The sequence below is a fragment of the Arvicola amphibius genome, chromosome 9, assembly GCF_903992535.2.
Source record: "Arvicola amphibius chromosome 9, mArvAmp1.2, whole genome shotgun sequence".
NCBI lineage: Eukaryota > Metazoa > Chordata > Mammalia > Rodentia > Cricetidae > Arvicola > Arvicola amphibius.
Window position 1 is genome coordinate 8,998,859 of NC_052055.2, and position 15,074 is coordinate 9,013,932.

The following is a 15,074-nucleotide window of genomic DNA, read 5'->3' on the forward strand; positions in this document are numbered from 1 at the left end:
TGACCAAGCACCCAGAATCCTCAAGGGTGCAGACTCGAGCATTATCAGCCATCTTGTTCTATTGGATTTTCTGCATTTTACCCAACAGCTACAGCTCACCATCCGATCACAAATACACAGAAAACATCAAAGAGTACATACGGTCCATCACAAAGAAAGCCTTTAGAATTCTTCAAATGAAACTGAAATCCTGTATAGAAGTATATTACTTAAGCACAACAGAAGTTGAGCCACTATCAATAATAGAAAGATACTTCATGTTGTTCTCACTGGTATACTAAGCAATTCTACTCCAAATAACACACATTTCAAAGGAGAAAATAGAAGTGAATTTATAATATGCTTTTAATTGGATGAAAAACTAATCACAACATGATATTTGAGGGGGTTCTACTAAGCCCATACTTAGAAAATTTGGAGCACTGAACATTTATTCAATAAATACTTATTGATTTTTTTATTTTTTTTTTAATTTTTATTTTTTGAGAGTCAGATCCCGACTGTAAATATCTATTGATAACAATCAATAAACAGCATGGAGGCACAATTTGTTTGACAGAATTTAAGTGTTACATAATACATACATATACACACACACATACACACACACACACACACACACACACATATACCAAAACATCATGTAGCCAGTTAACATAAACACTTGAAGTTTTTATGCATTTACTAATATTTTTGAGTATTTCATATATGGGTACTGTACTGACTTCATTTCCACTCCTCCCTCTTCCAGCTCCTATCATGTCCCTCCAAAACCCTTTCAATCTCAAATCTCTTGCTCTATAATTAATAATGTTACACACATACACAAACACACCATACATACTCATTACCTAATGAGTCCATTCGTTGCTGCTTTTATGTACTTATACTGCTTGAGATTGGATAACCTATGCTTGGGAAGCAAGCAAGGACAATGGAAATAACCTGTGGAACAGACAGATTCTCCATCTTTCAGCTGCCATTGACTGCTTCTAGCTCTTCATTTGAGTGTGGGACCTTGGGAAATTTTCTCTGTTAAGATTGGTTTGTCATCTTGTGTTGTCACCATGCTAATTATCTCCAGACAGGTAGATTGTCAAGATTTCATGCATGCAGCATTTCTGTCACAGGTAGAAGACACTGTCCAGCAGAAATCGTAGTCCTCCAAGTCCTATGATCTCTTTGTTCTCTCTTCTGAAGTGTAGATGTACCAATTGTTCCTGACACCCTGTGATCATTTAATCTCTTCTTCTTGACAAGTTTTGGATTTCTGTAATATCCTCTATGTGTTCCAAAAAAGGTTTTTTGATGAAAGGTGAAAGCCACACTTACCTATGGCTGTAAGAATAATACTTAGACTACATTTAGAAATTATATTGGCTTAGAAAAATGGCAGTATTGGTGGCTTCTCTTCTTTGGTCCATGACATCTCTAGCCACTGGTTGTTGGTTAAATTTATAGTACAATGCATGAAGCTCCTTCCTATTAAGTAGGCCATACGTTCAATTAAGCAGCTGTTGGTTACCCCCAAGATAAAAGTGCACCATTGGGGATGTCTTGCCAAGCTAATCATGTTATGGTTTATGTCATTTATAGATGAACACAGCTACTCATTGATTTTTCTCCTTTGGTGGCCTGTATTGCACTTCCAACAATACGAGAGCTAGTCCTCAGGGAGGAGTCTTCCTGTCAGTATTATCTTGATACTTCCAGGTCCTGTGTCTGAAGTATGTGGTGTCTTCATCTATAGGGTCTTATCCTGGGGAGGCAAACAAGGGCACTGTGAATAGCCTTTATATGCTGAGGAGTCCTCCCTCCTAACAGCTCACAGAGAGATTACCTATGCCTGGTACTGGGTATGTTAGATAGGCTATGGACCTTGGAGGAACATAGTCATTCCATGAGTCATAATTCCATTTAATATGTGTGTATGCTTGTTATATATGTATTTTAAGTAAGCTTATAAAATAATGTTTTTATAGCTTTTTAAAAATCTTCAGTATTATTTAACTTTTATTCCTCCCTTTCCTTCTGTATTACCCTCCCTTCACCCTTCATAGTTATAAAAGGAAACCAAATTAAACCTAGAGGGAAGTTTTGAAGATAAAGAGTAAAAACTGATTATCTAAACAGAACCTAAGCATGAAGAGAAAATGTATCCTGAAAGTATAAATAAATTGTATAAAAAATTAATCAATGTCAATTAGAATGATCATAAAAAGGAACAATTAACTAAAAAAAAATACCTTGACTGTTGCTGAGTCCTAACAGCTCACTTGGACGAGGGGGTGGGAAGACATGGGGTCAACAGCATAGATACTAAGTCAGGTAAAAGCCAAAAAGCAGACTCGTTTATTCAGCAGCAGGGATAGCCTTATATACCCACTTCCCAGCACCCAGGCTGCCCTTCTACCCTTTAACATTGCATGGTCGCCCCTCATTGGCTAGGTACTAATAGGACCTAGCACCTGTTGCTAGGCTCTCAGGCAGACTTCAGGTTGGCTCAGCCTTGGAGACCTTAAATTCCTACAATTGACAATGGTTCTTCGCATACAAATCAACTAACAACATGTCATACTCTTAAATATAAAATGTAAAAATATGAAGTTTCTTTTTTTTTTTCATTTTTTTATTAAAAATTTCCATCTCCTCCCCTCCTCCTCCCCCTTCCCTCCCCTCCCTTCCACCCATCCCCCCTCTCCACCCCTCTCCAAGACAAAGAGCCATCAGGGTTCCCTTCACTATGTTAAGTCCAAGGTCCTCCCAGCTCCCCCTAAGTCCAGGAAGGTGAGCAACCAAACTGACAAGGCTCACAGTGAGCCCGTCCATGCTGTAGAGTTCACGTTCATTGCCGTTGTCCTTGGTTTCTCAGTCCTCCTCCACCGTCAGCCTCATTCAAAAAAAAAAAAAAAAAATACGAAGTTTCTCAAATTAAACGAAAGTTACTTGTGAACTTTGACTACACGATTTTTAGCTGGAATAGAATCATGAAAGAGAAAAAATGGATTTGATCTGATTTTAGTTACAAATAGTGGTTCATGCTTATAAGCCTCGCAATCAGGAGGCTGAGACAGTAAATATTCAATTCAAGGTCAAGGCCAGATTGGCTCTATAGTTGATTCTAAGGTAACCTGGTATCTCAAAAATAAATAAATACTTCCCAAAAGCCTAGGAATAACACATCAGAACACTAAGGTGTTAAAATCTTCATTCGTCTTCAGTAAGCGTGAGTCTACAGAAAATACAACTGGCATGGCCACCGCTAAAGGCTGATAGTGCCTGGCTGTGTCAGAATGCATAAGAGCTAAGATTCTCATGCGGTAATGACAGAGAAAAACAATTCTTTCATTTTAGAAAAGCCTAATATATGCCTCCCCTTTGGCCTCAATTCTAGGTGTATTTTCAGAAGAGAAAATAGAAGACATACCGATGAACAAAGACTCACATTTGAATACTCATTGCCGTTTTATTGGTGAAGCCCCAAACTGGAAACAACCTAGCTTTCTTTTTTTTTTAATTGGCCAAGATATAAATCCCAAGTGGCCAAGCGAGTGTCACGCTTGTGATTATAGGATCTCCCACCCCACACTGCACACTATTGCTAGATGGGCCTTGAATAACAACAATAGATGTAGTTGAATGATAAGCTCAAGAAAGTTTTAGCCAGAATAAATAGGTATTTCCATTAATGGAAAAGATGTTCCAATCAGAGGAAAGTCTGTGAAAATGCATGTCACCCCCCCCAAAAAAAATCAAAATAATAAAGAAACATCCGGAGTATAACAAGTCACAGAGACTACAAACAGTCTGGCAAGAATGGAAAATAAAGGACTTAATAAGAGACAGAGGTTCGTAGCGCGATTCTGACTCAAATGTGATGAACACAATAATTTCACCTCATGAATTTGAGAATAAGTTACTTCCTTTTCCATAAACTGGGTGAGAGTTCTCTAACATGTTACATAATGTCTACATTTTAAATACTTAGCCACTTTCTCTAAATCATTATGGGTTCCTGAAGGTATCACAATAAACATGCCTGAGTTTAAGCAAATATGATCATTTAAAAACATAACTTCTCTTCTTAGTGGCTTGCTCCTAGTTGTCATGGTTAGAAAGCTCATAAAACCATTCTACAGTTGAGAAATGGTATTAATCTTAAAATAAACATTTTGTTTTGTGTTTCTGCAGCAGTGGATTCTGAATGATTCCTTTTAATTAGAGATGTTCAATTATAATAAATTTCTCTAATGTGGATGTAAATGGACAGGAATAAAAGCAGAAGGAATTAGAACAGAGAAAATAGATTTCTACAGGACAGCCATGATTTAGCCTCTTGTCATTGCCCTTGGAATCCAATACCTGGCCTAAAAGAAGGAAATATGAACCACGTGTGATTAGTAACAACTGCATTCTGGAATACTTTAGAGGAGTCAGGCATCTTTCCCATCTGAATATTTAAGAGTAACAGTATTGATTTCAGAATACTAGATCAAGAAACAATTAATCCTTCTGCATTGCTTCAATCACTGTGACCTCGTTCAATTAATCTTGAAAAGCGGAAAGGAAAGAAGCCATCAAGCGGTAGCCTTCCTTTGAACCTAAGTTCATGGCTTATTGGTTAGGATTTTTTTCAATCTTTCAATCATAATTCTTAATTACCAGACCACTAACTCTGCCAGCTCTCAATTCTTACAACGCATTACTGGGAATAATCTTGAAAGGTTTTTTAAGAAATCACTGAAATTCAGATATTCTGGCAAGGTTTTTAATCACACAAGTAGCATTAGAAACAACTTATTTTAATAAAACTTAGAAGCCTAAATTTTTTAATGTATAGACATCTACCTAAGGCTAGAAGAGCACTTTCAAATGAATGATCTGGCTAGGTTCAGAGAGGCAAGCATTTTTTGAAGATATCTTTCCAATTGTAAAGAATACACTTTTGTTACAAATTTTGTAAAAGAGGAAAGTCAAGAATTTATAAGAAATAACACAGGAAGTCCATGGAATAACTGTGTTTACTATTTGTTAACTAACATCTATGCTTTTTGTTTGGTTTTAGATTTTTGTTGTTATTGTTCCATAGTTTTCTTCTTTAAATTAATCTGTATTCTTTTAAATACTGCCTGGCCCATTATTTTCAGCCTCTTATTCACATCTTGACTAACCCATATCTAATAATATATGTAACACCATGAGCGGTGTCTTACCGGGAAGTTTCTAGCATACGTCCATCTTGGGCTGGAGCTTCATTGCATCTGGCATCTCTCTCAGGAGAGGCACGGCAGTCTGCCTAACTTAGGAGAGGCGTGGCATCTTACTGATCCTTCTACCTCACTTCCTCTTCCTGTTCTATCTACTCCACCCACCTAAGGGGCGGTCTATCAAATGGGCCAGGCAGTTTCTTTATTAGCTAATGGGAAGCCTCCATCATTTCCCCTTTTTCTGTTTAAGCAAAAAAGAAAGGCTTTAAGTTTAACATAGTAAAATTACATATAACAAAACAGTTATCATGCAAAAATTACAGTTACAATATTTATATCTACTTTATCTTTTATCATAACAAAGGAAAACAACTATAACTAATCTATCTATTCTTCTTCAGCTCCATCAAAGACTCCAGAAGGACACATTATTACCTAAGTAAATAAGAAATATGCAATTTCCAAACTCTAGAAATGATAGAGACATCTCGCTGCCTGGACAGTCACCCAAAGTTCTTTTGTACTGTTGGGGCATCCATCTTCAGCCTTCAGGCCCATAGTATCCAGAGACATTTCCATGAAGCAGGAAATTTCAAAGGCAGTTCAGTCAGTATCTACTGTGTCCTGCAGAATGTCTCACAGACTCTTTCATGAGTCAGGAACCCCAAAGAATCATCTCACATTTAGGCAAGTTCAGCAGTCCTCTCTGTGGGTTCTCTGTGTCCAGTTTATGCAACAGTCCAAGCAAGAGCAGTTTCTTGCCCAATGGCTATCAAACTCCATAAGGAGCCTCTTTGATGCCCATCATCTTCTTGAAATAGATGGTGCTGCCAGGAGCAGACAAGTCTCATTGTCATGAAAAGCCCTAAGTTATTAAAACAATTTAAATGCTATATTCTGTAGATTACATTATGATTGCAAAAATTTCTTTCTTCCCTTTCCTCTTTTTAAATCCTTCCATAACTGTCCTTTTCTTTCTTTCTTTCTTTTCTTTCTTTCTTTCTTTCTTTTTCTTCTTTCTTTCTTTCTTTCTTTCTTTCTTTTTTTTCTTTCTTTCAGAATAATGGTCTATATTTTTTTACATTCCGGATCCAGTCCCCTTTTCTATCCTTCCAACTCTGTATCCTTTTATTTTTTAAATTGCCCAAGTTCAGTTTTGATGCTCAAAATATTCTTGTCTGTGTGATCTTCCACTGGAGAGTGGCTGACTTACCAGGGGCTGCACTCTTGGAGAAGACTGACCCTTCCTTCCCCAGGAACTGCCAACTGATGTGTAGTTAGAGGTAAGATGTTGTGCCCAGTTTTTTTTCTCCAAGCTGGAAACTGGTCTGGCTTAAATCTGCACAGTAGTTATATAGGCTGTTAGAACTGCTCTGCATTCATAGAGTTCACGTGTCTATCTGTCCTACTGTGTCCCAGATAGGCTTGGTTTCACTCATCTAACACGTTAAGCTCTTACATTCTCCCTGCTGCCCCTTCCACAGTGATCTCTGAGCCTAGAAGGGGTCGTAGATCCCTTAAGGGCTGAGCATTCTACTGTCTCTTATTCTCTGCACTTTGGCAAATTAAGAATCTACGTTAATCACATTCTGTTGAAAATAGAAGCTTCTCATATGAAGGCTGAGAGAAGCATTGATCTATGGCTATAAGGATAAAACATTACAAGTTGGTGTAATAGGAACTGGCCGTTTAGCAGAAAAATAGTAGTGGGTTCTTCCTTAGGTATGTTACCTGACTAACCTGGATTCTTGACACAAAAATTGTGTCAGGTATGAGTATCATCATTTGGAGTGGGATTTAAATACCACCATAAAGTGGCTTGTTACTCCCATCATGTTAATGCTATCATTATACTAGTGGGTATGTGTTCCTGGTCATTTTTGCAATAGGAAGACTTCACAGCTAGGTAAGATTGGCAATTACTTTTCTTCTCCTATAGCTTACACTGAAACCTGCTATCAGTACCAAAGCTAGCTAGTAGAAACGATACTTCAAAATACATTCTAGTGATTTATCAGGTTCTATGACTGAAGTATTGGTGTATTTAACAATGAAGTCTTACCATCAAGTTCTAGAGGGTAACAAAGAGCAATGGCAGTGTCCTGAAATATTTGAGGACATATGGGACATCATTGTTTAACATCCCCAAAAGATATGAACCATTCCTGACACCAGGCTTTGTATTCATTAGCCTATTGTGACTAGTAGGGTTATTAGCAAGTTAAAATTATTGGCTCTCTCTCTTTCTTTCTCTCTCTCTCTCTATCTCTATCTCTCTCTCTCACTCTCTCCTCCCCATGTGTGTCTGTCTCTCTCTCTCTCTCTCTCTCTCTCTCTCTCTCTCCCTCTCTCTCTCTCTCTCTCTCTCTCTCTCTCTCTCTGTGTGTGTGTCTGTCTCCCTCTGTCTCTCTCTGTCTGTCTCTGTATGTGTCTCTGTCTCCCTATGCCTGTCTCTGGCTCTGTCTCTGTGTGTGTGTGTCTAAGAAAATAAGAGACAGACACTTGGCTAATGACACAGCCTAGAAGATGCAAGTTCACAACATTCCAAAGCCCACAGCTTGTACACCATACCCACAAGTACATTAGCATTCTAAAGATAACTTGGAGCCCTTAGCAACTTCATTCCTAGTACCCAAGAGGTGTTGTCATTTCCCACAAGACTGCATTTTCACTGGGAAAAAAATATCGAAAATACTGCGTTTGTTCTTTTTTGTTGTTTTTGTGACAGGATCTCGCGTGGCCCAGATGCCTCAAACTCATCCTGTAGCTTAAGAATTCACAGCTTCACTTTCCACATACTGGGATTATAGTTGCATACTACCACAGCCAGCCAACAATCAGAAACTAAAGAACAATTGTAAATCAACAGCTATACCAGATTCCCTATCACACTTTCAACTGCGTGCGGCACAGAAAGTAAGCACATAGATTCCACAGCCATTGGCTTGAATTTGCGTTCTGTCTTTGTCATGTTAGATATACCTCAGTTTCCCCAATTTGAGATGGAGACAATAAGTGCTATGGCTTGAACAAGAAATGCTTCTTTAAGTCTCATGCTTTGAAGGATCATTTGCCAGGTGGTAAATACAGCCACTGAGAGACAATGTGATCACAAAGGCTTCCACCCACCATTGATAGATTCATAAAATGAAAGCTTTATTTAGGCAGTGATGGAACCTTCGGAGGTGAGCCCAGCTAAAGAAAGTAGAACACTGGGAAGAAGACATATCCTTGAGGGGTATAGTTTGCCCTAGCTCTGCCTGCCCTCCTCTTCCTTGTGTTCAATATGAAAATGAAAACTCTGCCACATGCCCTCCCTTACAATCTACCTAGCCTTAGGTCCAAAGCAATAGATCCACAAACCTTAGACTAAAACTATGAATCCAAATTCTTTCTTCTTTGAATTGTTTCTCTCATGTATTTGTCCAGTGATGGAAAAAAAAAGAAAGAAAGAAACCCAGCATGAGCAGTATCTCCTTCACATGGCTGTACTGAGGAGTAAACGTGAAATGACTATAACAGTGTCTGGCTCAGATACATTTACAATTCCTGTTAGCTCTTTGAAGTAACCATAAATTTGACTTTACTAAGTCCATGCTTGTATAATTATAGAATTTCCACTGTATTTTCTATTTGATTTTAAAAAAATGATGATTTTATTCCAAGCTTCATTAATGCCTCATTAAACACTCACAGGAAAAGATCCTACCTCCCTCTGAACAATATTTCAAACATCACTGGTCACAAATGCCCTTCTCCTCCAGCTTGTTCATTCTAGCAGGGTTTATGATCATGCGTTTTTAATGAGTTGAACATTCACACATTTCTGTCTTTATTTCCTCTAGCTTTTAATAGTAACAATAAATACTCTCATCTGTTTATTAATTCAGACTAAGTAGCATCCTAATGTCTCATGTCTTTCGGTATCTCTGTGACCTTTAAAGCCAACAATTGCAGAGAAAAATGAAGAGCTCAATAAAAATCAATAAAAAAGAAGCCAACAATTGCTTTGTTTTAAAGTCCTACAAATGGTTATTAAAAGGTGACACCACCCCCTATTCTTTGGGATTTCTCAGTTTCACAACTGAAAGTTCTTTATCCAAGAAAACTTCTGGATCCTTTTATATCACTAATACTGGACAAATATATTCCAGTTTGTTATTAAAATATCCCAAATCATTAAAAAGTGAAGCACAATGATGCTATAAAATGAATACTTAGCAATGGTATGGATCTTGGTTTATTGATACAAATTTTAGGTCAATTTTGCTATATGTATATTTCTGTTCTTGATTAAGGTGTTGTGTTTGTACAACTCATTTTTAAAATGTAATATATAATTAATAAATAAAGGTTGATAGATAATCATCTAAGCTTGTAGTCATGTTAGTTAAGTTTTCTATATATTGAGACATGTATTTCAGTTAGATAGGTTATTCTTCAAATTTTCAGAGACCTTCAGAAATGGCATTTAAAATGTTTAAGAACTTAGGACTTTTCATGACAGTGAGACCCATCTGCTCCTGGCAGCACCAATAACTTCAAGAGGAAGATGGGAATTAAAGAGGCTCCTCATGGAGTTTGATAGCCATTTGGGCAAGAAACCGCTTTTGCCTGGTCTGCTTGATGAACCGGACATGCAGGACCCACAGAGAAACGACTGTTGAACTTGCCTATAGGTGAGAAATTCCTTCAGGGTTTTTGTTTCATGAAAAGTATGCTAGACATTCTACAGGACACAGAAGAATGTGACTGAGAAACTGCCAAAACAGGCGAAACTGTCTTTGAAATTTCTTGTTTCAGGGAAAAGTCTGACAGACACTATGGGCCTGTGGGCTGAATATTGGATGCCCCAATGATACAGAAAAACTTTGGGTGACTGTTCAGGCAGCAAGATGTCTCTAACAATTGTAGAGTTTTAGAAGTTGTCTACAATGTACTTCCTGTTTATTTAGGTAATATCATCTCCTTCTGGAGTCTTTGATAGAGTTGAAAAATATATAGCTATAGTTTTCCTTAGTTATGATAAAAGATAAAATAGATACAATATTGTAACTATAATTCTTGCTTGATAACTGTTTTGTTATACGTAATTACTACGCTAAAGTTAAGACTTTTTTATTTAAACAGAAAAGGGGAAGTGATGTGGGACTCCCCTCTTTGTGCTGTGATTACCATTGATGAATAAAAAAAAAAAACTCTGCTTTGAACCTATAGCAGGGCAGAACAGAGGTAGGCGGGGAAAACTAAAGCTAAATGCTGGGAGGAAGAAGGCGGGGTCAAAAAGAAGCCATGGAGCCACCACTGGAGACAGACGCTGGACAAAAACCTTACTTGGTTAGCCACAGTCACGTGGAGATACGCAGATTAATAGAGACGGACTAGTTTAGGACACGAGTTAGCCAAAAATATGCTTAAGCTATTGGCCAAATAGTATTGCAAATAATATGGCTTCTGTGTGATTATTTCTTGGCTGAGCAGTCGGGAAACAAACAAGCGAGCTCCTTACTACACAGTGGAAACAGCCTTAGACTAGTTTTCAATAACATGCTAATTGTGTACTTTTATCTCTTCTATATTAGCAGTCAGTGAAGTGTTTAAAAATTGAAATGGAAAACACTGGTCACACATAGTAGGTCTTTAGCAATTATACAGCATTGGGATGGTCAGGTAGACAGAGTGTCAATGAAGAAATCTTCACCTGTTCTCTGTTCCGGTCATAACATTTAATGCTGCAAAACTGTATTTCTACAAGATTTCAACTGCATTTAGTCTTCAAGAAGATCTCTTCCAAAATTTTATGTTAAGGCTTTTCACATTCAAGTACTCACTAGAGGCAAAAGATGGTATCCCAGTGCCTTTTTGTTCTGAATAATGGTGTTAATGTGGTCTCAGCACCTGCAACCAAAAGAACTTTCATTTTTATTAGCCTTTCCATGGGCCGCCTTCTTCAAAATATATACCCGAATATGAATACCACCTCCATTAACAAGCAAATATCTGGTTTCCATGGTTTTGTATAATGTTAATAGAATTGAAAATATCTCCCTCAGCCAGGAAGTTGAGGCATCCTTTGTAGCCATGGTAACTATTCTGGCAAGGCAGTCTCATTTCCACCCAGTCTGCTGTGACTGCCTTCCCAGCCTCACCATGTTGCCTCACTAATTCTGCAGCTTGAGTCATCTCTCTCCATGAAACGGAAAGTGGCCACTGACTTGCTGCTCTGACCAGATGCTCAAGGTGTTACTATTTAAATTTCTTCCACTTAAATAAGATCACATCTGTCTTGAGTAACTGTGGACCTGTTGTTCAATGTATTGAATAACGTAGGGACTAGCTTTTAGTTTTTGTCAGTGAGATAACAAAACTGTCTTGAAAATGGCAGCCAGGTCTTCTCACTTTTCCTGACCTTGGATTCTGTGTTTAATTCTTAAGGGCAAATGGGGATAACAATGGTTAACAATTTTGTTGACATGGTTTCACGGAAGTAAGCCTGATGCCATCTCTTGACCCTCAACCGATGGACCACTAGTCAACCTCTATTGGTCAGAATAAATTAAGTCAAAAAAGAAAAAGAACAGAAAGGACAATCAAGAATAAATTGTATAAAAGTCTATAGTAGAAACACATTAATTATAATTAATAAAACATGAAATAATTGCAAATGTAGGGAACTGAGAATGGCTCAAGGATAGCAGAGACCCAGGCTTTCCCTTGCCAGATAAGCCAGCAGCTAGAAGACATTCTGGGATCCATGATGGCTGCAAGAGCTCGAGGTATCTCTTCTGCTCCCTAGGAAGAGACAAAAACCAAAGATCTCACCTCCTAATTTGCAGACAACTTTAGCCTTCCAGAAACTCTGGAAAGGCAACTCCCACTTATGTATCTGCAACTAGGAATTAGAGGTCAGAGATGCTCACACTGCTCAGGCGAAAATGAATATTGGGAGGCAGATAGCAACACCTGCCAAAACATCTAGGAAGAAATCCTCTCTACATAAATCATGCTTCACAAGATGAAACGTGCTTGCTTTCCTGGAGATGAAATGACTGTCGAATATAATGGTGGCCTTTTCCCCAGTTAATTTTGGGGCAGGTGGCTCCATCTCATTTTGGCAACAAATAATTTTGCAGCTCTCCACTCACAGTATGTTACAAAGTTTTCGGGCTCTTCCACTGAAGCCGTGTCCAGAACAGAGGATCGCAAACTTCGTGAGCAAAGACTTGAAAGGATGATGTCTACAATGCAGAATGCTTGAGGGAGCACAGTGGGCCCCAGGATGCCCATCAGCCAGAAGCTGCAACCACAGCAACTCCAGACTTCATCAGAGACGAATGCAAATGAAGCGCAGGCTGGCATCTTGTCATCTCCAAGGCACAATCAAGACTTGAACAGGCTGTGGATAGTACAGGGGGCAATCATACAGAGGCTAGCTGGAGGGCGTTATTCCACTTGGGAGAGGAAAAGCAGCTAGGAAGGCAAACTTAATGAGACTCCTGTGGGCTGAGAATCAAAAGAAGTAAGGTGTAATTTACGCTGATCACAGAGACTGCTTTGTATCGGTCCGTGAGCCTGAGCTACTCAGCATTCCTTTTAAAATATCACTTTCAAGGAAGTTAGTTAAACACCTTATTATGCTGCCATACCAACATGATTCTAACTTCATTATTGAGAATGGTATGCCAGGCAAAACAGAACCTTAACAAATCAACGGAATGCCCTATCTTTACTTCAACCATCTTCGCCCTCTAGCATTAGCTAAAAGTTAGTTTGTCAAAATTAGCTTATCATGTGACCATGGAAATTGCTATGCATGCATGACATGTGGCCACCATGCAATATTTGACAAATGCATACATCCAAAGGAAAGTCTAGTTTATGTGGGCACTGGGAGTCCCAAAGCGTAATGAGGAGCCAGAGCTCAGGAAGAGTCCACCTCCCACCTCAGCGCTGCGTAACTGCCTGAATTGCCTATCTTGCTTGCCTAAGTTTTCCCACCTGCAGAACGAGGATGCTGGCATTTTATAGATTGGCTTCTCAGTTGGTTTCAGGTAGGGTTGGCAATAAGGCTCACAGGATGACTGAGGAAGTAACGAGGTAGTAGAGAAAAAGATAAGTCTGAGTATGAGGGATCGAATGTTTTCTCCCAAATATTCATAAGCAATAAAGTTAAATCTGAATGCCCAAGTACTTGCTTTTAAAATAATAATTGACCTTTATAATTAATGACTTAAATCTCTTAAAAGCATAACTTCTCAATAATTTTGGAAGAGAGCTGAACACATGTTCCCAAATCAACATTTCTGTTTGATGACAAATTAAAAGCAATTGAGAAATCTAAGGGCAGTCTAAAGTTCTTTCAGAGTCCCACCAGGACTGTGTGGTCTAAAATCTACCCTCTAGTTGCCTGTACTTTTCAATAATCTGCTACTTTTCAATAATCCATTGTACATGGAGCTATGTAAGCCTGACTGGTCAAGTTTAGTAGGGTGCAATAAAGTAGAAAAAGGCAGAATTGGTTATTGGGTAGTTTTTAAATTTTTCAAATGATGCAAATTTGGCTAAACTGAATTTATTAAGTCAATATTTATTCCACATTAGGCATGGAGAGGTTATTCCTATTATTCCTACATCACCATGCCAAACAGAACAGGACTGACATCTGAGTTAGCTCTAGTGCAAATGGATCCCCGGCCTCCATGATTAAGAGCTCTGAAGGGAGCCCAACCACGTTTTCATGTCAGCTCTAAATGAGTCTCTCAAAGAAACTCTCCACAGACTCTAGAAATGTTGCTATGTTGCTTGGGGATTTGGCAGGAATACATAAATCCATTCTCCTGGAGAGGAACAGATAAAAAAGACTGGCCAACGCAGGCTACATACTAAAACCCTATCTCAAGAAGAAAATGTACACACAAAGAAAAAAAACTTATAAGGGTTTTTGACAATCTGCTCAAGTACTTTCCAGCTCATACTTACAGGTAAGATGTTATGACAGCTGACCCTGGCCATTGCTATTCACTTTTTTTTCTTCAAACAACACATTCACTGTCAGGCAGCTCATCCTTGCCGATGCCACATGGATAGGACCTCTTGCTGCTTACAAGAACCTTACATGCAGCAACTAGAAGTAATGTGTACAAAAGCCTGAATTTCATAGAGGAGAAAGATTTATTAATGCACAAACAAAATCCTCTCAAGCCTGAGATGAAAGACTGAGAACTACACATTTGCAATGGATTCCAACTATCACTCATCCCTTTCTATTATTTGTGAGGTGGTTTTGTTTTTCCTATTTCAAAGTGTTAATCTGGTGCTTTGAGAAAGTTTCCTTTAAAAATATTTTAAGATATTTATTATAAACTCGCTAGAGGCAGTTCAAAGTAAAAATGTCTCTAGCAGTCCTTTAAGTTCCAGGAGATGGGAAACAAGATTGTGCTTGGTATAGCATTATGTTTTGACCCTCAGGATAGCCACAGGGATGTGAGAAGCAATGCTACAGACTTACGGGAGTGTTATTTGAAAGCTAATGCATTACTTTCCAAAATTACTTCTAGTAAAATAAAACATAGACAGTGCACGCCAATGAATTCTATGCTTAAACATAAGACGATGTGCTATATACGCTATACATTCACAGAGGTACTTGATTTATTCTGTCAGCATTTCATAAAGAGGTAGGAAATGTTATTAAATAAATAACTTTGTTTAATACAGAGTTTCTTCAAATTTTAAGTCACAAAATTCTTATCATGTAATATTAGAAAAAAACATGTTTTCACTAAAACATGGTGGGGATTTTTCTCTCCATAATACACAGGAAGACTTGACAAATGCATTAATTTTACCTTTGTTCAGGGTTTCAGT

At 38.2% G+C, this 15,074-nt stretch overlaps 1 long non-coding RNA gene across 1 annotated transcript; it reads right to left on the reverse strand.

Moving 5' to 3' along the window:
* Window positions 1-399: 399 nt before the first annotated feature.
* On the reverse strand, window positions 400-14,348 carry LOC119824056. Its single transcript, XR_005287016.1, has 5 exons — window positions 14,187-14,348; window positions 13,206-13,288; window positions 12,353-12,603; window positions 11,039-11,105; window positions 400-1,759 (listed from the first exon to the last, which is right to left on the reverse strand). It is a non-coding gene; the product is annotated as an uncharacterized LOC119824056 (long non-coding RNA).
* Window positions 14,349-15,074: the final 726 nt, after the last annotated feature.